Source organism: Cryptomeria japonica, chromosome 11, assembly GCF_030272615.1.
Source record: "Cryptomeria japonica chromosome 11, Sugi_1.0, whole genome shotgun sequence".
Lineage (NCBI taxonomy): Eukaryota > Viridiplantae > Streptophyta > Pinopsida > Cupressales > Cupressaceae > Cryptomeria > Cryptomeria japonica.
Window position 1 is genome coordinate 657,967,064 of NC_081415.1, and position 21,234 is coordinate 657,988,297.

Genomic DNA, 21,234 nt, shown 5'->3' on the forward strand with positions numbered 1-21,234 from the left:
TTTATTTCCATACAAGGGGAGAGAATATCCAAAAACTCCATAGAGGTTATGTCCTTTCAATATTGACATTATGATATATAAGAATTAAGCATTAAATGATTGAGTTGGGTGGTAGGTGACATGACAAAATTTTATCCCTTGTGAGACATTTTCATTAATGCTCAAGTGCTTTTTCCTTCATTGGCCACTCATGTGAACTACAAATGTCATTCTTAAATTTGGGATGTATTTCTATTTTTTGGCATTCTATTTTAAGATGGATACCCCAATTAGGTTAAATTATGAGAAGTGGTACATGTCTTTTCTAGGCTTCATCTTTGACTAGAGATTGTAGATGGTTTGCAAGTAGCTGGTGTTATTTTCCATGGAAGTTATTGAAATGTTGTTGGTGGAAGATTTTTTGACCTTCATGAATAGATATCAGGGAAATATGGACAAATCCTCTTGATTTTTGGCATCACTTATGGATTTGGGTGAGTTGAAGGTCCAAACTTTAGCTCTTCTATGAGAGGCTTTGATCATAAAGTTTCTTTTGGATGATACTAATGTTGTGGTTCTTTTCAAGCTTGGGGTTGGTATTCCATGGCCCGAAGACAATCCTAATTTTCTATAGTTGGGTGTGGTGGTGATTAGAAAATCATTCAATTTGAATTTGGATGTGTGATGGTTAGAGTGACATTGTCATTGGTCAATTGCAGGTAGATATTTCCTTCAATAGGTGGTAGGACTTGATAGTAAGGATAATTTGTAGTGGATGGTGTTCTTGGACAAATTCTATTGGGAGTTGGAATGATTCACCAAGGTTAATTTATTTATTTTTTCCTCCCATACTTTTATTGGTTGGATAATTCTGAGAGGGGAGATTTTGTTCATTCATGTCAGAGTCACTGATGGACTCAATCTCCTAGAATCACCTACAAAAACAAGATCAACCTTATACATGAGAGCAATAGAAAGGATGAAATATGGTGAAATAACAGAATAATGATATTATCACACTCCAAATAATACAATATTGATCAATATTCCCTTATACTAACTGAGCTGATATGAACTCATCTGAGTTAGCTCTGAATTAGCTCATAAGGGAGAGGTGAGTACTGATTATATAGAAAAATGTGGGTACATAATTCTGAGAGGAATAATAGCTCCCAAATAGCCAAATTAGGTGGGAGTTGTGCCTACTTAGAAATGCCAAGCATGTGGCAAATCAACTCAGGTAGGGACAAACAAATGGTTATGGGGAGGTGGCAACTGAGTCCAAAAGAGGGTGTGACATTCAACCACCCAAATGTGGGTGTGAATGACACATGTAAAGGTAGGACTATGCCATGTGTACTCATATAAAACATCCTAATATAACCTAAGTATGCGTAATAATGTGTAGGAAAAATAAATATAAAAAACCTACACTAACACCGCCTCTTAAGCATAGCTTAGGTGGGTGAAAAGATACAACAATGCAAAGATGGGCGCTAGCTACAAGGCCATGTTAGGTACCTATGTACTAAGAAATCTCTCACAAATGGGGTAAAGGAGAAAACCCAGTGGGAAAAATATCCTCCCCAAAAGAGAGAAAAGAAACAAGTTTCCCAACACAAGAAGAATCTCATGCAAGGAAGAAATCCGCTCTGAAATATAAAAGATAAGAAAGACTATATAGCCTTCCTCGAAGTAGCCAACTGTACCAATGGTTGATGCCCAAAATTGGATGTATATGAAGGACCATGATCATCAAATAACATTCCTCCCCTGAGGAAGAAACAAAACCAAAGGTTCATGAAAACTGTCTTCCCATTCTTGGAAGGAAGGAAGAAAGTCCAAAATATAAGAAGTCTCTAAACTCTGCTCAAGTGGCCCCATGTTGATGCCGAAAGTTTTTATCATCAAATTAGGTGTTCTAGGATATAGTGCAGAAGATGACATTCCAAAACCTAGTGGAGATGGATGTAGAACAAAATCTAGAGATAAAGGTATCTCCTCTGAAGATAAAGGTGCCTCCTCAAAATGTTGCTCAATACTAGCCACAATCATGTCAAATTATGAGGAATGATCATGTGGGTAAAGAACAAGAGGGTAAGAAGGTTCCCCCTCAACATCTAAAGAAGACAAAGTAAATTCATCAAAGAGAAGATGTAAGCACTCAATAGTGTTCTCCAAGTCTCCAAGATAGGACTCACAAAACAAACATACAATGTCTGTCAAGTACTCATCCCAAGTAGCTATGTCTGGAAGACAATGAATGTCTTGCTGCACTAAATCAATAGGATCCATCAATGTAATAGTACCAATATCATAAAAAATAGTAGTTGATGTAGGAGATGAAACACATATCTCTTGAACCTCGGTTGAAAGAATACAAAAATTAACTTGACCATATTGAATCTCCTCACAAGTGTCCACACTAGATGCCTGAGTGTGTAAATAAGCCGAAAGAACAATAGAGGAAAAATGTGAGAAGGTGTATACTCGAGATTGATGATATACCTCCCTAAGTGCAACAATATCTCTGCTATGCAAATCCTGAATAATCATAGAATATGGAGTGAACTCAACACTTTTTCCTTCCCCACCATGTGTGATCTAATAGATAGAAAGGATATTTGCTAATAATGAGGGCACACAAAGGACATCATTGAATGATCCTTCTTCTATGTCATTAGACCCTTTCCCACAAACACACATATATGTGTTGTTAGACATCAAAATGTTTGGTGACGAACAAGTTTCAAATAAAGAGAACATACTTTGTGATGAAGCCATATGATGTGAATCTCCAGAATCAAGGATCCATCTCCCTGACTTAGAATTTGTCATTGCAACAAACTTGTGCTTTCTCCTTTTGTTTCTCCGACTTTGAATTAGATAATGATGTTCAATCCTTTAACATAGTTGAAGGTAGATTGATTTTATTCTTTGCTAAAAGATTCTTCAATTCATCAATTTGTTTCAAATAACATTGATGTTCATCATGCCCAAATTTCTTGCAATATGCACAAATGGGCTTCTCCTTTTTAGATGATTCCCTTTTTGAGGAAGAGGATTCTGATTCTTTCTGTGACTTGTTCTTTTTCTTCTTTTGCTTTTGATCAGGATACCTTGATTCTCTTTGTACCTTGGGGTCATGAGCAATCAATTCTTGTGACTTGGAAGTCTTGATGATGCCCATTTTAATTAGCTTTGCTTCCTCTTGGATTAGAAGATTTGAAAAAGCATCAAAAGTTGAACATATGCAGTTCCCATAGAAACCCCATGGGTATGAAAGCAAAAAAAAAAACATAGAATACTCAAGACTAAGCTTGGATAATACATTCAAAATCAACTGCAAATCCTCATTAGTAATCTTGCAATCCGTTATCTATGTTCTTAGTTGCTTTATCTTGGGGATATTGTCTAATATAAGTTTTCAAGAGTATCCCAAGCCTCCTTTGGTGTCTTGCACAATTCAAGATTAAATTGGAAGTCAAAAGAGACAAGTGAACAAATCTAACCAACAGTTCTCTCACAATTGATCTCCCATGTTTGAAGAGAATTAGCATATGTAGGTGTAGGAATAGATTCTTTGACATATCCAGCACGACCTTTGTCCTTTAGATAATTTCAAATTGATTTTTTCCATGTTTCATAATTATATGGAGTTAGGAGTTCAATTATAGTTTTCCCCATTGTACTATCAAACAACAAAATAATGAAAGCAATCAAAACACACAAGATCACCCCCAAATTCACTAAATCAATGACCCCCCCCAGGAAAATATAATGGTGGCACTTTATAAATCAGTGCGTTTACAATGCTGGAGTTATTTTCCAGAGTTTTACAATGTCCAAAATTGGACCCAAATACTGAAAGTAAAATATAATGTTATAATTACAACCTCAAAATAGCACCAATGGATAGTTCTTTAAAAAATATCAACTTTCAAAAAAAGAAGTACCTTGATCCGAGGTCATATGTGAAAGTTATAGCCGTTTGAAGTTGAAAAAATTGGGATTGTCCTTCAGATTTGATGAGAAAACTTGATTTTGGAAAATCTGGATGAAATGTTGAAAAAAAAGATTCCACCAATGTGGAGAGCACGAAATTTTGCCCAAAATGAAAAAAAATTGCTTTGAAAAACTCCACTATATGCTTAAGATATTACAGTTTGAAGTTGAGAGGCACACCAAACAACTCCAATAGAATGGGGTCCCAATTAGCAAAAAAGTCAACCTCTGCCAATTTTGGAAAAGGCCTTCTTAGCTTGGTGACCCACCAAATTTAGAGAAACCTCCAGTCAAATGGATCCAAAGAATAGCGAACCTCCAGATAAATTTAGGACATAGCCAAAATTGGCTATATCGCCAAATGAACCACTAAATGTGTCAAGACTGCAAGCACGAAAGCCGAGATCAAGTCATAGGTACGAATGCAACCATACGATGTAGAGGTCAAGATGTAATTTTACAAACTATTTTTTTATTTTGAAAATTTTTTGAAAACAAAAAAAAAATAAATAAATGTTGATTCGGGGGGTTGTAGCCACACCCCTGTTCCATGCAGGGTGGAACCCCACGGGGCCCAAGGCCTGTAGCGTGGGAGACCCAAAGGGCTGCAAGCTGCAGACTCCTACAGTCCATAGTCCGTTGCAAGTATGAGGCCCGATAGGGTCAACATACCCTATCGGGAACATATATATATAATTAATTTTTTTTTCAAAAAAAACTTTTCAAATAAAGTTTATAATAAATATAAAATTTTATAAAAGAATTTTTAACATAAAAAACCCTTTTTTGTTATTCAAAAACTTGCTATTTTTTTATAATTATATTTTAAAAATCTAGGAAAAATGATTATATATATTTTTAATAAATTTCAAATCCGTACCATAGGGAGGCAGGGCATTTTTTTGCCTCAAATTTGACTTTCAACAAAATATAGAGTATCTTATATGAAAATTTGTTTGTTCAACGTTTTGGACTCAATGGTGATATCCTTTTTAGCTGAAAATGCACTCAGCAAAAGCTCAATGTTGTATTTCTCCCAAATTCGAGAAGGGGCTTGAAGATTTGGAAGCTCTGATACCATGTCAGAGTCACTGATAGACTCAATCTCCCAAGATCACCTGCAAAACCAAGATCAACCTTCTACACGAGAGCAAAAAAAATGATGAAATGTTGGAATATGGTTACAATAATAGAATAATGATATTATCACACTCCAAATGATACAATATTGATCAACATTCCCTTTTATTGACTGAGCTGATACGAACTCATATGATTTAGCTTTGAATTAGCTCATAAGGGAGAGGTGAGTGCTGATTATATAGCAAAATGTGGGCACATAATTCCAAGAGGAATAATAACTCTCAAATAACCAAATTAGGTGGGAGTTGTGCCTACTTGGAAAATGCCAAACATGTGGCAAACCAACTTAGGTAGGGACACACAAATGGTTATGGGGAGGTGGCAAATGAGTCCAAAAGAGGGTGTGACATTCAACCACCCAAATGTGGGTCTGAATGACACATGTAAATGTAGGACTATGCCACTTGTCCTCATATAAGCCATCCTAATATAACTTAAGTATGCTTAGTAATGTGTAGGAAAAATAAATATTAAAAAACTTACACTAACAATTCAAGCCTCGACTATGGCCCTCAAGGATAAGTTCCATCTACAACTTTCTGGGTTGTTTTTTGTATGTGCATGATTCCTATTTTTTGAGCACCATGGGATGGGTTTTTTTGTCTCACCTTCTTTAGTATATTAGGCTCACAGACAATGTAAGATTCTTCATCAATATAGATGAAACTCATTTAAGTTGACATGCATTTGGTCATCAACCAATTTGTTAAATAAAATTATAAAATCTAATTTTTAAATTTTTAAATAAATATTCCATTGAAAAATTATTATAAGTTTTTCCAATTATTTTTTAAATTCTTTTATTATATTTTGATTAGTAATATTTATTTTTTTTTGATAAAAGTGGATATACCACTAAATTATATTAATATTTTCTTTTTTTTACAAGGTGTCTGGTTCAATGAGCACTAAAGGGAAAGAACCAATAAGAAAACCCTTCAGTATTGCTCAAAATACACAAGCCTACCTACCCATTACAAAGGCCTCTTGGGCACATTCCACCAAAACCCTCCCAAATTACATAATATTTTCATTAGATATAAAGGAAGCTGCCATAAGAGGCATACACGTATAAACTATCATTTTGAATCATCAGGAAGGACAACATCCACTAGAAAACTGAAAGGTCAGCCAAAAATTTAACCATGAACCACCCCTGCCTATAAAGCACAATTATCCAACCCACTGATTAATAAAAGACCAAGAACAAGAAGAGAAATCACTACAAGAGAATCTGCCAAAACAAACATCGTAAGCAAACACAGAATAATCTAAACAAGAAGGAGGGGATGTTGTAGACTTGAAGGAACCAAAATGAGGCCAAGCCAAAGAATAGCCCATAGAAGAAACCAAGATAATAGAAGAAAGATGAGAAACCATCGTATATACCAGACCATCTGCAAATTCCAAGGCCTCAAAGACTACCACCATCTTCCAAACCTTAATAATAACTTTTGAATGAAACAGATCATCTTATCTTATGAGAAGAACGCGCAAAATAAAGAGAGAAAAACATGGAAAGAGAAAGACCAGAGCCCGTATATAAGCCAAACCAAGTGAGAGATCATAATGAATACAACTAAGGCAAAGCACAATACCACATAGAAAGTGCAGGAACCAACATACCAAAACATGATAACCAAACCCACTTGCCAAAAGAGTGAATGAAGCACAACCAAACATCATTACTTAATCAAGCAAGTAGATGGCAAGCTGTGATAAAGATAGCTACCAAAAAATGATTAACCAAAACCACCTTACTCAAGCTCAACACAACATGATTACCAAATTGAAACAATCAATCTGCAAATCAAGTTAAAGAAATGCCAACTCATAACAGTGGACGAGTAAGGAAACAATGATTGACGAGATAGATCCCGAGCATCAAATCTATGATTAGTCAAATAATCTCAATCTACCAGATAGATATCATCACACGGATGAAGCTCAGGCACCCAACACATTCAAAAAAGTAGAACAAACCAAGAATGTCATCATCAAAGAAAGGAAGCTTCACACCATAAAAACCAACTCAAAGATAGTCAACCTACAGAACAGAGTGTGCACTGATAATAAAAACCATGTGTGTGAGGGCATCAAAACCTAAAAAAGGACAATTAAATCTAACTTGACAGACAAGATACAAACCAAACGGATGTAGCTCCAAAACCCTCCTTACTCATTGAGGAAATACTTACCGAGTATGCCACCAACAAAAATGTTGCCATAAGGCCAGACAACACCCTCCCTAATGTTGCTGGATATTTCTCGTTTCTATGCTGGCTTTTTAGCTGTTTGTTTCATCTTGTTTCCTAATGCTCTATTTTCTTAAGGTTATCTTGTAAAGGGTTTCGGGGCCCCTTCAAAACCTGCTTTTACCGTAATCAAAAACACCCTCCCTAATGTAATACACGAAAGAAAATCTACAACCAGCAAGGAGTGTGATGAAAGCCATAGACCGCAATAAATCAAACTTAATAAAGGACACTAATGTAAGAAGAGGGAATATCCCAAGTGGAGACTTCCAGATACTCAACACTTTCAACAACAACCCTGTTAGCAAGATAATCTACAATATAATTTATTTCCCTATAACAATGAGATATAGTAAAGGTAGTAAAACACTTCAATTGAGAAATAATTCAATCTAACAGATACTGTAAGTGACAGGAAACACAGTTCTTATTAGAGACTGATTGAAAGACCAACATTGAATCCCCTTCAATGATAATATCCTTAATGCCCAAAGAGATGGCAAGATCTAGAACAAAAGATAATGCATGAAATTCAGCAGAATTGTTAGAACCTACACCAATAAATTTACACACAACTTTAACAACCATAGAATTATGATCAAAGAGGACAACTCCAATCCCTGACTTTCCTGGATTACCCTTAGCAACGCCATCAAAATTTAACTTAAATGAGAATTACGGGGGAGGAGACCATTTAGCAAGTCTAAGTTTGGTAAGAGAGGATAAGCCTAATGCTATAGCCCCATGAGATGGGATGGCTCAAAGTGATTTCCATTTCCATGTTACCCAATTATCCCAATGAGAAAAGGAACACAAATGATCCAAGTTTTAATAAATGTAAGAAAGAACCACCTTAGAAATGAAGGATTGAATCCTATCAAGAACATCCCATAATGAAGCTGATTTATGCTTAAAAATCCTAGAGTTCCTCTCCAGCCAGATGTTCCAAATGATAATAGAAGGAGCCACAACCCAAAGAGAGGAATTAAATGAAGATGAATACAACAAAGGCCAAGACAAGAAATGAGACAGTAAATTAGGACCAATGGCAGAAGACCATCCAAGCATACCAAACAACCAATACCAACAATCCAAAGCAAATGGGCAATGCAGAAACACATGATCCATGGATTCCATAAAGAAACCATAAAACACACAAGGAAATATCGCAGTAATCCCAAGCCTATCTAATCTCATCCTAGTGAGAACTCTATCTTGAACTATAAGGCGAGTGCCAAAAGAGATGAGAAGGCCAAGGGGAGGAAGAAGAGGAATGAGACAAGGTCTTATACCCCTCCTTAACAGAATAAGAACTTGAAGCACTCTTAGTCCAAACCAAAACATCATCCCAATCTTGAAACACAAGAAATATTTTCTCAAGCTTCAATTCAAAAGCAACTTTGAGGTCTTTACTAATGGGCAGAAAATCAATAGATTTCCATTGAGACACAAGATAAGGACCCGAGGTATCAATGTCACAATAGTCAGTAACAAAAACACTCCAGAGACCAGAAAGGATATTAGACAAAGGAGACCAATCCTGAATGGAAGATAAGGCAACATGACCATTCCAAACTTCATCCCAAAACTGAGCCTTGTTCCCATTATGGACTACCCAAGAGAGATGAGGGAGGATAACTGATCTACAACTAACAATAAAATTCCAAAAAGCTGAACCTTTCGGGAGAGATGAGGTTGTGAATATCCTTTCTCTAGGAGCCCCCCTCAAATACTTAGCAAGCATAACGGAAGCCCATTTACTAAAAGGATCCATATATAGTTTCTAGACAAGTTTAGCCCCCAAGGATTTACTCTGGGAAACTAAATCTCTAATACCCGAACCCCCCAACTCCTTAGGAAGGCATACCCTATCCCAAGCTAAGAGAGGAAGCTTATTTTTACCCCCAATGTTATCATTCCAAAGAAAGGAACTTAAAGACACCTTGAGATCATGCACAACCTTGGGGGGAGTTTTTAAAATAGACATCAAATAAGTAGTAATGGCATTAAGTACTGACTTAATCAAAAGAATCTTACCAGCTAAAGTGAGCCATTTATGATTCCAAGAAGAGATTCTGGAAGATATCGCATGGACCACTTTATCCCAAAATATAGCCTTATCCGAACCAACAAAAAAAGAATGCCTAAGTACTTACAAGGGAAGGAACCCACTTGAAAACCCCAAAAATGAGTCAGCCTTTTCTTAACCAGAGGGGAAACATTTAGAAAAAACACCTTTGATTTCAGACTATTAATTTTCTGCCTAGAAAAGGGAGAGTAGTCATCAATGATCTTTTTGATAACTCTGGCCTCTGCCAAAGAGGCTGAACCAAATAAAAGAGTGTCATACACAAAAAGACAATGGGATTGAAAAGAAGGATACCCATCGATTTTAATACCATTCCACAAACCTGAAGATCTAGCATCAGAAATGGCCTTGCTTAAAGCCTTAGCCAGAAGTATAAAATTTCAATTTAAATAAAATAATTTCAATAATATAGATATAATTTATAAACTTTTAAATAAATATTCCATTCACAAATTATTATAAGTTTTTTTTCATTTATTTTTAAAATTTTTATAATATATTTTGATTAGTAATATTGTAAAACTGATTTTAAAGCAAAATTTGAATTTAAATAATATAGATAATTCTTTTTTTTAAATGCAAAGAATTAAAAAAAAGAGCATAATCTATATTATTTAAATTCAATTTTTTATTTAAAATTGGTTTTACAATAATATAATATTAAAAAAAATTACTAACCAAAATATAATATAAAATTTAAAAAATTATAATTATAATTGAAAAAAATTATAATAATTATTTTATTAAAACTATTATTAGATGGATAATTGAATAAAACTTATAATAATTTCTAAACAAAATATTTATTTAAAAAATTTAAAAGTAGATTTTATAATTTTAAAATGCAAAGAAATAAAAAAAAATAAAAAAATCTATATTATTTAAATTATTTTATTTTATTTTAATTCAAATTTTTCTTTAAAAACACAATCTATATTGTTTAAACTATTTTATTTTATTTAAACTGTATACGGTGAAAATATGATGATGATAAATTATTGCAAAACCTCAAAGATCCAACCACAATAAATCCTAGTCCTACAATAAAACATTCACCATACACTAATGAAGATACCTAAGAACATGCAAATCAACAAATTGAACAATAATACCATTCACATGTCAAGTAGGGTTTCAATCTCCATTGTCTCCTATCTCCATTGATCTTGTTTGATATATTTGCTCTCAGATTTTGTATGTGCACAAGATCTCAACAAAGAATGGATTGTGGTTGCGAAGTCGCTTGATTGCAAGAAGGCTTTATTGCATAATGTACTGATTAGGCGCATTAGGTCTTAGAAAGAGAGAAAGAATCCCTTTATATAGAAGATGGTTTGGAAAATGGAGGGATAAGATTAAGAGGTGAAAGAAAGAAATGGTCAGCTAGGATTGAAGGGTAGGTATAGAAAATGATAAAATAATGAAGGGGGTAGGTAAAGGAAAATTAAGAGATGAATGACATGTGTCATAGAGGAAAAAGATAATGAATTAATTTAAAAAATAAAGATTTATTTAATTAATAGAATAAGTCAAAGAAATTAAACAAATAAAAATAATTATTTAATTTAGGAGAAAGATAATTTAAATAAATAAATAAAATTATTTAAATGAGAAAAGGGCTAGAAGAGGATAAATGAATTAATTAAATAAATAAGAATTTATTTAATTAATAGAAGACTTTAAATAAATAAAAATATTTATTTAATTAAGTTGGACAATTTGAGGTGTCTACATTTTGCCCCTCTTTTAGATAATGCAGCCTATCACGGTGGCTAAAAAAGATAAACTAATACAAAGTTGCCCCAAGATGGGAATGATATGCCCCCTCAAGATATTGGATGGAAAAAGATGTAGACAATCTCTCGATAAGAAAGAAAGGCTAGAAATGACTAACAAGATAGGGTGACAAAGTTAGATGAGAAAAAGAGAGTGACTTGGGAATGAAGAAACTGAAACGATAGACTAGGGCTAGGAAACCTATATATTTAGGCTCAAAGGAAAGCATCCTCATTGGCATCTATAGCATTCAGGAGATCAGAGTAGAGCACCCAGAGAGTAGTCAATAGTACATGAGAGATGGTAGATAGGATTTACAGATTCGATCACATCTGATAGTTCCAATGACCAAATGACATGGGTGAGCCGTTATGTACCATTACCTTGCCTTGTATGTTTTTACATTTATGGTGCATTTAATGCATTTTAGGAGTATTTTAGCAAAAAATCAGAATCGATACTTAGGTCTAAATCATGTCTAGGATTGGTTTGACCGTGTCTGTGACAAATAGGCACATTTGTGTTGAGTTTGCATGTGTTTATGAATGTAATCACATATGTGTCAAGTATGTTCATGTCTGAGATAAACAAATGCATCCATGTCCAAAAAGCACATTTATGTAGAACAGTGCCACGTCTGTGTTGTTAAAGCACATCTATGATGCAAAAACACATATGTGTTGGGTAGAATCGTGTCTTTGTTGTAAACGCGCATCTATGTCTAGAAAAAGGCCAAAATTGATAGTTTTGTGATCAACATATGTTGTCAATTGGATAAACTGTTGAGAGGATTCACTCAAATAGGTGCCCTAGGGAAGACAAACTGGAAACAAGGCTAGAATTGGTAATTTTGTGATGGTCATACGTTTCCAATTGGATAAGCTACTAAGAGGATTCACTCAACAGGTGCCCTAAAAAAGATAGGTTTGCTAAGCTAAGTATATGATAAGCCGTCGAATTGATAGAATTTGGTGAGTGCTCTAGCAAAATTGGTTGCAGCACCATGTGATAAACATAAGCACTAGGATAGACAAGATGAGATATGTAGCACTATGTGATGAACATGAGTACCACTATGATTGACACGATTGGTTTGATTGGATGCAGGAGGACTTGCCCTAGCTATACTCAGTGATTACGATAGAGTTGACTAGCAATGATCATGTTGTTATTGATGTTATGGGACCGAGGCATGTGATATTTATGCCATAGATTTGGACAAACATAGGATTGCTGACTGCTCTTGGAGAGAGGTGGCACTCACAGATGTGCACATTTCATTTACCGACTGGCGAGATGTTAGTCACATTAGAGGATATGTACAAGATACTATAGATACCAATCCATGGAGATCTAGTAGTATATGATTGGGAGGGGGATAGAGATGTGATCCGATGAGTCTTTGGAGACCCAAATTTTATGCTGAGACCAGGACATTTGAGATGGGATGTCATGTATTCTAGCATATAGACATTGGTAGTGGTGTTAGGAGGGATGATCAACAGGTATCTATGTCCTAATAGAGCGACATGTGGACTAGCCATCAGATGGAGGAGGACATTGGATATCCTTCTTGCTGAGAGGGGGATATTTGCATGGTGCCCCTGTGTACTAGCACATTTGTACCATGAGCTTCATCAATTTGTTTACCTCGATGGCTATGGATTAGGGTGTGGGGTGACATTAATACAAGTATGGGCCTATGAGAATATAGCAGTGACGAGGCTAATTCATTTTAGATTTAGAGGGCATGGGAAGGCATATTTCCATTTATACAACATGATTACTTCCTAGCCATAGATTGGGAAGGTAGAGTACTAGCGGTGCATCATTGACGATATAGATAGTGTTACATGGTAGCCGTATATTAATTGTGAGGCCTAGGAGGAGGATTCCATAGAGCTACCATTTTGTTTATGCAACAGGCATATCATTAGGGGGACTCCTCATATTTTGGATAGGCATTTGATAGATAGGGTCAGTAGGTAGTTTGGCAGGAGACAATGGATGCCACGGGGGTCAGAAGAGTTTGCGAGGATAGTCAAAGAGAAGGCTCACTGGGGGCCGATTTTGTCGTATGATGCAACAGTTACCTAGTTTCAAGTGATGGTACCCATGCCATGCGACATTTTACTGAACATAGTTGATGTAGGGATGGATGATGAGTACAAAGCATATTTGAGGCACATCCATTTCCACAACTTATAGACCCTAGAGAGCCCATACCTACAGAGGAGGAGGATGACGATGAGGATGGAGGTGGTCAACAAAGGAGGCAAAGGAGAGGAAGGGCGAGGAAGATTTTAGAGGGGAGAGGATGACAAAGGGATGGAGGGAGGATAGAGGGAGCACAAGGATGTGGAGAGGGAGGCAGACCACCAAGGCCACCTAGAGGGAGAGGAGGACAACCATTGTAGGTTCCAACTCAGGCACAGGGACATGTACAGGTTGGACCAAGATAGGTACAGGGACAAGGTACGCCAGAGCAAGGTGGACACATAGAGGGAGCCCAGGGAGGAGACATGGAGGAGGATGAGCTTCTCATTCTTTGAGAGCTCAAATAGGGAGAGGCCAATGAGATCGATGATCTCAAGAGAGACGAGACTCAATTGAGGTGACAACTGGCTGAGATGCAAAGGGAGAGAGATGAGTCCATACAATGGTATACAACCATAGAGGAGGCATTGAAGGAAAGACAGGCTACAACATCAGGTGACTCCAGAGTAGGATATGCCTTTTGTCTCTAGGAAGGAGAGGAGATAGCATAATGGAGGGACTTATACTATGCAACAATTCCTCCACATCTGAGGGTAAGTAGCTACAGGAGAGCTTCCTACTCTACTATTACAGACAAGGACAAACTGGGAGCATCTAGTGGAGGAGTGATGGGTCCACCCACAGCACCAGTAGAAAGGGGGACAGATGAAATAATCCTTGGGCTGGGACTTCGAGAGCTCAAATTCCTTCGAGACTTTCTAGCTTCGAGGGAGGGAGCTCATCATAGCTTTTTGGGATCCCACTTTGTATCAATTTCATTGTATGATGATGCAGATACGTTCAGGTGATTTTGTAGCTATATGATATTTTGACATCATTATATCATCTCATATATATATATATGTATATATATATGTATATGTGTATGTATATGTGTATGTGTATGTGTATGTGTATGTGTATGTGTATGTGTATGTGTATGTGTATGTGTATGTGTATATGTATATACACATACACATACACATACACATACACATACACATACACATACACATACACATACACATACACATATACATATACATATACATATATATATATATACATATATGTATATATACATATATATACATATATGTATATATACATATATATACATATATGTATATATACATATATATATATATACATATACACACACACACATATATATGTATATGTATATATATACATATATGTATATATATGTATATATACATATATATACATATATGTATATATATACATATACATATATATATATATACATATCTCTCTCTCTCTCTCTCTATATATATATATATATATATCTATATATATATATATCTATATATATATATATATATATATATATATATATATATATATATATATATATGAGATGACCTATTCCTTGCAACGTTTATATGCATGTGTTCTTATGTGATGTGTCTATATGCTTTATGATTATGGGATGTGATGATTCTATATGATGATGTAGTCTATGTATGATGCATGTTTTATTATGATTGTATGATGCCTATAATGATGCAATGAGATATGATGTATTGATTTTTTTGTGCTTTTTATGTTTTTATGTATGCATGATGGTCTATGATTACTTATATGACACACTATATACATGATGAGATGCATAATTTTTATGATATTATATGAGAATACATATGCTTATATGAGATACTAATAAGTGGTGTGTGCAAGATGTGATATTATCATGATTTGTATATGCATATGGTGAAATTTATTGACATGTGATGATGCAGATGAATGCTACATGAGATGCAAATATTTTTGACATGTCATTATACTCAGTCATGTGATAACGAGCTACATAGGACTCAAGAAGGGATAAATTAAGGAAAGGGGGATGGAAGGTAGAAGATATGGAGGTGAAAGAGCTTCTTGTGCTATTATCATCATTGAGATTTATTATGGCAAATAGGTTATGACCATCTAGGTATAGGTTTAATCTAGAAATTCATTGTACTCATTTGCATGGAGATCCTACAGTCAAAAACAAGGAATGCCCCAGTTCATACTAGACTCATAGTGTCCTCGTATCCTTGGACAAGCCATATTATTACTAAGAGACAATCCACTTACAGCAAAATAGGTGCACATATCCCATCCTCACCTTTCTAGTCAAAGACATCTTGGTGATAAAATCTCTAGTCAGAGGCATCCTAGAAAAGCTAAATGACACGTCACCATAAAAGATAAATCAAAAGAAACCCAGACTTGACACCAAAATCCAATGAAATCCTCAAGTTATTAGTGTTTCTTGCCACATATGTTTTGGAATAAAGAAAAAAAGGTTTTGAAGGGGCCACAAAACCCTTTACAAAAAGATTCTAAGAGACTTAGAATCAAAGTTTAACATATATCCACAACAAAATAGGCTGCAAGAGAAAGACATTATAAATGACATCCATAGAGATATAAAAAGCCCAGATGGGAAACAAAAACTAGCAAAGAGAACAAAACACAAAACCAACAAATAGAGACAACGACGACAACTAACAACAGAAACACTGACCCAATTACATGAGGCTCTTGAGGGTCTCAACCACCTCGGCCTTAATGACACTCATTTTTTCAGCAGCAACTTTCATTTCTTTGTAGTCCACATTCTGAATGGATGCCTTCTTCTTCATGTTGCCACAAGTCCTTCTGTTGGGTCCTTCTTCAATCTGAGTCACATCAGTGTCATCTCCAATGGTGACAATAGCCCTTTCCTGCTACTCCAAACTATAGACCATATCAGCCATAACGTCGACAATATGCTTCACAATCTTGTGGCTATTCGACATGATAGCCTTAAGCGTAGCCTGGATCTTATTGTATCCATCTTCAACATTGGAGATGTGGTCTTCAAACCCTTTCTTTATCTAATCAATCCCTTCAGCTTCCCTTTTAATGCATTCCAACACCGACTTCTTCTCCTCCACCGTCCACCGTCCACTGCCCCACATCCTTTTGATTGCTTTGATCATTCCCAACATGGATGACTTCCATTTTACTACCTAGGATTCCTTGCCACATATGTAAACATGTTTGATTTGGTCACAATGTTGTCTTCCTGATAAAGGACAAATAATGTTGAAAAACCATGTTGTTGCCAAAGTTTGCTGAAAGATTTAATTTGTTGAAAGCCCATTGCTGATTGTGTCTCATTTCAAATTGACTGAATCATGAAACTGATACCTTTATTGCGAAGAAGGATGGAACTTTATTGTAGATCGACAATGCAAATGACCTTTTATTGCAAATTGTATGTGAAAAGGAGAAATGAAAAGAGGATGCTCCTCAAAATATGCAATGCTCAGGGTGCCACTTCCATCAGTAGAATTTGAATTTTTCCCCAGTTACAGATTGGACCCGATTTATTATGGAAGGAAAGGGTGAAAAGGGGGTTTATTATGAATGGTGAACCAATCTTAGGTAGATCAACAACAAACCATGATGGGAATGGGTAAATTTATTATGAGGCGGTAGGGTGTGAGTGTGTGCAAAGTGAAAGGATGATATTGAATCCTGAAGGAGGGAGGGGCAAAGTCTCTACACATGGCAGCGGTAACCTGGTTTTCACCATGGTACTTTCCCACAGCACCATCGAAGTGGTTTTCACCGTTGGATGAATTTATTTCTCTTTAATTTTTTTGATTTTTTAATTTTTTTGTGTCACAAGGCGCTTGTTTGCTAGGTTTTCACCAAGTAATGATTTTTTTTTTAAATGATTTTTTTTGTATTTTTGACATTTTTTTATTTTTCTGTATTTTTGATATTGGGATACTCTAAAAAACTATGTGTAAAACCTGTGAAGGTGCATGTTGTTGATAGGGCCCTCTAAAGGTTCTCCATCTAGTGTTGAGAGCTGATATGCACCTAATCCATAGAATGATGTGATGATGTAAGGGCCAAGCCAATTTGGTTCAACTTACCCTTCTTTTCTCTATCTTGTTGATTTTTAGGATTTTCTCTGAGAACTAAGTCACCCACCTCAAATGTGTGAGGTTTTACCTTATGATTCTATCTTTGACTCATTCTTTGTTGGTATGCTTTGAGATGATTGAAAGCAGTTTGTCTACACTCAACCAATAATTCCAAATCTTGTAAGCGAGAGACCCTATAATCTTCATCATTGATTAAATTGTGCAAAGAGACTCATAGGGATGGTATCTCGACCTCAATAGGAAAGATAGCTTAAGAACTGTAGACAAGTGAATAAGGTGTAGATCAAGTAGGTGTGCAAACACTTGTATGGTAGGCCCAAAGTGTAGGGTTGAGTTGGGTATTCCAGTTATGGCCAACATCATCGACTATCTTTTTAATGATTGTGAGGATAGTTTTGTTAGAAGCCTCAGCTTGACCATTACCTTGGGGTAATATGGGGTGGAAAAACAATGATGGATGTGGAAACACTCACAAATCTCACAAACATCCTATTTTTGAATGGACATCCGTTGTCTGTGACAATGGAAAGGGGAACACCGTATCAAAAAATGATATAATTAAGGATAAAGGTTACAATCTTCTTTTTGGTGACTTGGGTAAGAGGAACGACTTCAATCCATTTTATAAAATATTCTATGGTTGTAATAATGAGCTTGTGGCCATTGGAAGAAGGAGGGTGAATCTTACCTACAAGGTCACGTCTCCACTGACAAAGCTAAAGTTCTTGTGCTGGTGCACGAATAAGGTCTCCATGAATCTAACACTTCTTACATTTTTTCACAAAGTGATATGAGTCTTTTTCCATAGTAGGCCAGTAGTATCTAGTCCTCATCAACTTCTTGGATAAGGTTGGACCACTAGAGTGAGCACCACATATACCTTCGTGAACCTCACGTAACACAATTTGAGCTTTGTCACTTTCTAAACATCTAAGAAGAGTACCATCTAGACCCCGATGATAAAGGGTATTGGCTAAAATGACATAGCAAGAGGATTGATGAATGAAGGTGCAATGTTGATTGTTGGAAATGTCAAGTGGAAGGATATTGTCATGAAGGTAAGTGAAGATGTTGCTGTACCAAGGGGAATCAAGACCAACAACTTATCATTTCTTTAGGAGTAATCTCATATGAGGGAAAAAAAAGATTATCCACCAAGAACTCATAGCGGGTCTCATTCTGAGGCATATCAATCAAAGAAGAAATGGTAGCCATGACATCTGCAACTTGATTATTATGATAATATGATGAAACTATAAAGATCCGGTCAACTACTTAGAGGGGGGGTGAATTAGTAGATAGAAAATTAACTGGGCTTTCACCAAACTTCTCTCCAACTCAAAAACAACTCACAAAGTTTACTGGTTTAGACACTTTAACAAAACTATAGCAGCACTGTCAAACCTTACTGGTTGACCTAATACTTCAGTGATATAATGCAACAGATCTGAAACTTAAATATACTTTGACCAAAACCTAAAACCACTTTACTAATACCAATAATAACATATTTCAGATCATTTCCAGTCATTCAAATATATCTATGCAGATTTACCAATCATTCATATCAACCATATCAATAACACATCCACAAAATCATTCACCACTTGACAAAATGACTTTTCATGTGGAAACCCAAATGGGAAAAACCACGGTGGGGATGAATACCCACAAGTATTTTGAACTCTTCTGAAGTTCACCCTGTGAGGAGCCAAGCCTTGTTATAAGCTTATACAATAATGTTCTATTAGGAACAGATCCAGTTAAGGACCACCTGGTTAAGGGATTAACTACAAACACCTGTTAAGGGTAATACCCTGTTAAAGGTAACCTCGGTGGAGGATTTCAAATCCAAGATAATGGATTGCCTGGTTAGAGGATTTCATCAACAAGCCTGTTAAAGCTTACCCTGTTAGGGGATTTCAAACTCCTATAATGGTTAGAGAACAACAAGTTCTGGACTGATCTGGAAATATAACTTCCTTGCTGAATCAGATCCTTTACTGCTCCTATCTGCCTTCACATCATTGTGCAGACACACCTCCTAGTTCAGCAACAAATACTTTCACACTTTTTCCAACAACTCATTGAATCAAATCATCGACCTTATAAACAAATACATTAGGTCGGTAACACAACACAAACCCTAGAAATATCATAGAGATTACAAACACATCGGCTCAATCTTGACCATTAGATTACATGCAATTGACTTTACATTCTTCTAGGCATCTACAACTGCTCCTGGATGATCGCACTTTGAATCCTATAACTCATCACGCATTTTTCACTTCATACTATGCATTTTATCATTCCCAAGATAAACGATTATCTTTATATGCCAAAACCATTTTGAAACTCATCACATGCATCATGCTTACATGGCATCTTCATCATTGATCATCATTTGGTCATAGATCATCACATGTGATCTCCAAGTTTCATCGGTTAGGGTTCTGCTTTTCAATTGGATAGGTTTACCGGTTGATCTTCATTGCTTCATTACCGGTTGCTTTACTACTTCAATACTAGTTTCTTTACTGCTTCATTACCAGTTGCATTTGACATCAATGACAACACTATACTTCTTCAATTCTATCTTCATGCAATGCCAACATATTATACCTTGGAATCTATTCAAAGATTATCTATTTGAAATATTGTTTAAAATCATCTACCATTTTCTTGTAAGGCATTAAATTTTCATCTTTAGTCTGATAATAATTATTTTCTTGACAAATCATGAGTTGAGAGTCCCCAAAAGCATGAAGTTCCTGGATCTTCCACTAAACTATGATTGATAGTCCTATTGTTAATGCTTCATATTCTACTATATTATTCGTCCAAGGGAATGGCAATAGATATGAATTAGGAATGAAATCCCCTTGAGGTTTAATGAATAGGATACAAGCTCTTCCACCATGCTATGTGTATGAACCATCAAAATATATTTGCGAAGGATTTGCATTTGTGATCGCAAGAATGGATTCATTTGAGAATTCTGAGACAATGGGAGTGTCATCAATCATAGGTGCATCTTATAATTAATATTCAATACCTTGTCCTTTAATTTTTTTTCTGTTCACATATTCAATGTTGAACTTGCTCAAGATCATAACCCATTTAGCTAATTTGACAGTGAGTGTTGCCTTATTGAGAAGGTACTTGAGTGGATATATCCTTACAATGAGCTTTGTTTTATGAGTTAAATTGTAATGACGTAATTTATGTGAGGCAAAAACTACAACAAGACATGCACGCTAAATCAGAGTGTAATTAAGCTAATAACCAACCAATGTGCCACTGATATAGTATACTGCTCTTTCCTTGCCTTCATTGTCCTGTTACGCCAAGAGTTGCCCCAGTGCTATTTGCATAGCTGATATATAAAGTAATAGGGGTTTTCCTAGAATAAGTGGCATCAATACTAGTGGATTCAAAAGATAATCTTTGATAATTTGGAAAGCTTGTTGACACTTTCATCCCATTTGAACTTAATATTCCTATGAAGTAAATGCTGAAAAGGATGACATTTATCTACAAGTTGTGAGATGAATTTGTGTATTGATTGAAATCTCCCTTGTAGAGACCAAAGTTGACTAATATTCTTTAGTTGTGGCATCTCTAATATAGCTCTGACTTTTGTTGGAACTTCTTCAATTCCCCTTTGTGAGATAATGTATCCAAGGAGTTTCGTGAAGGTCACCCCAAAGACACACTTCTTGGGATTTAATCTAACTTTGTATTTTTCCTGATGCTCAAAAACCACAGACATGAT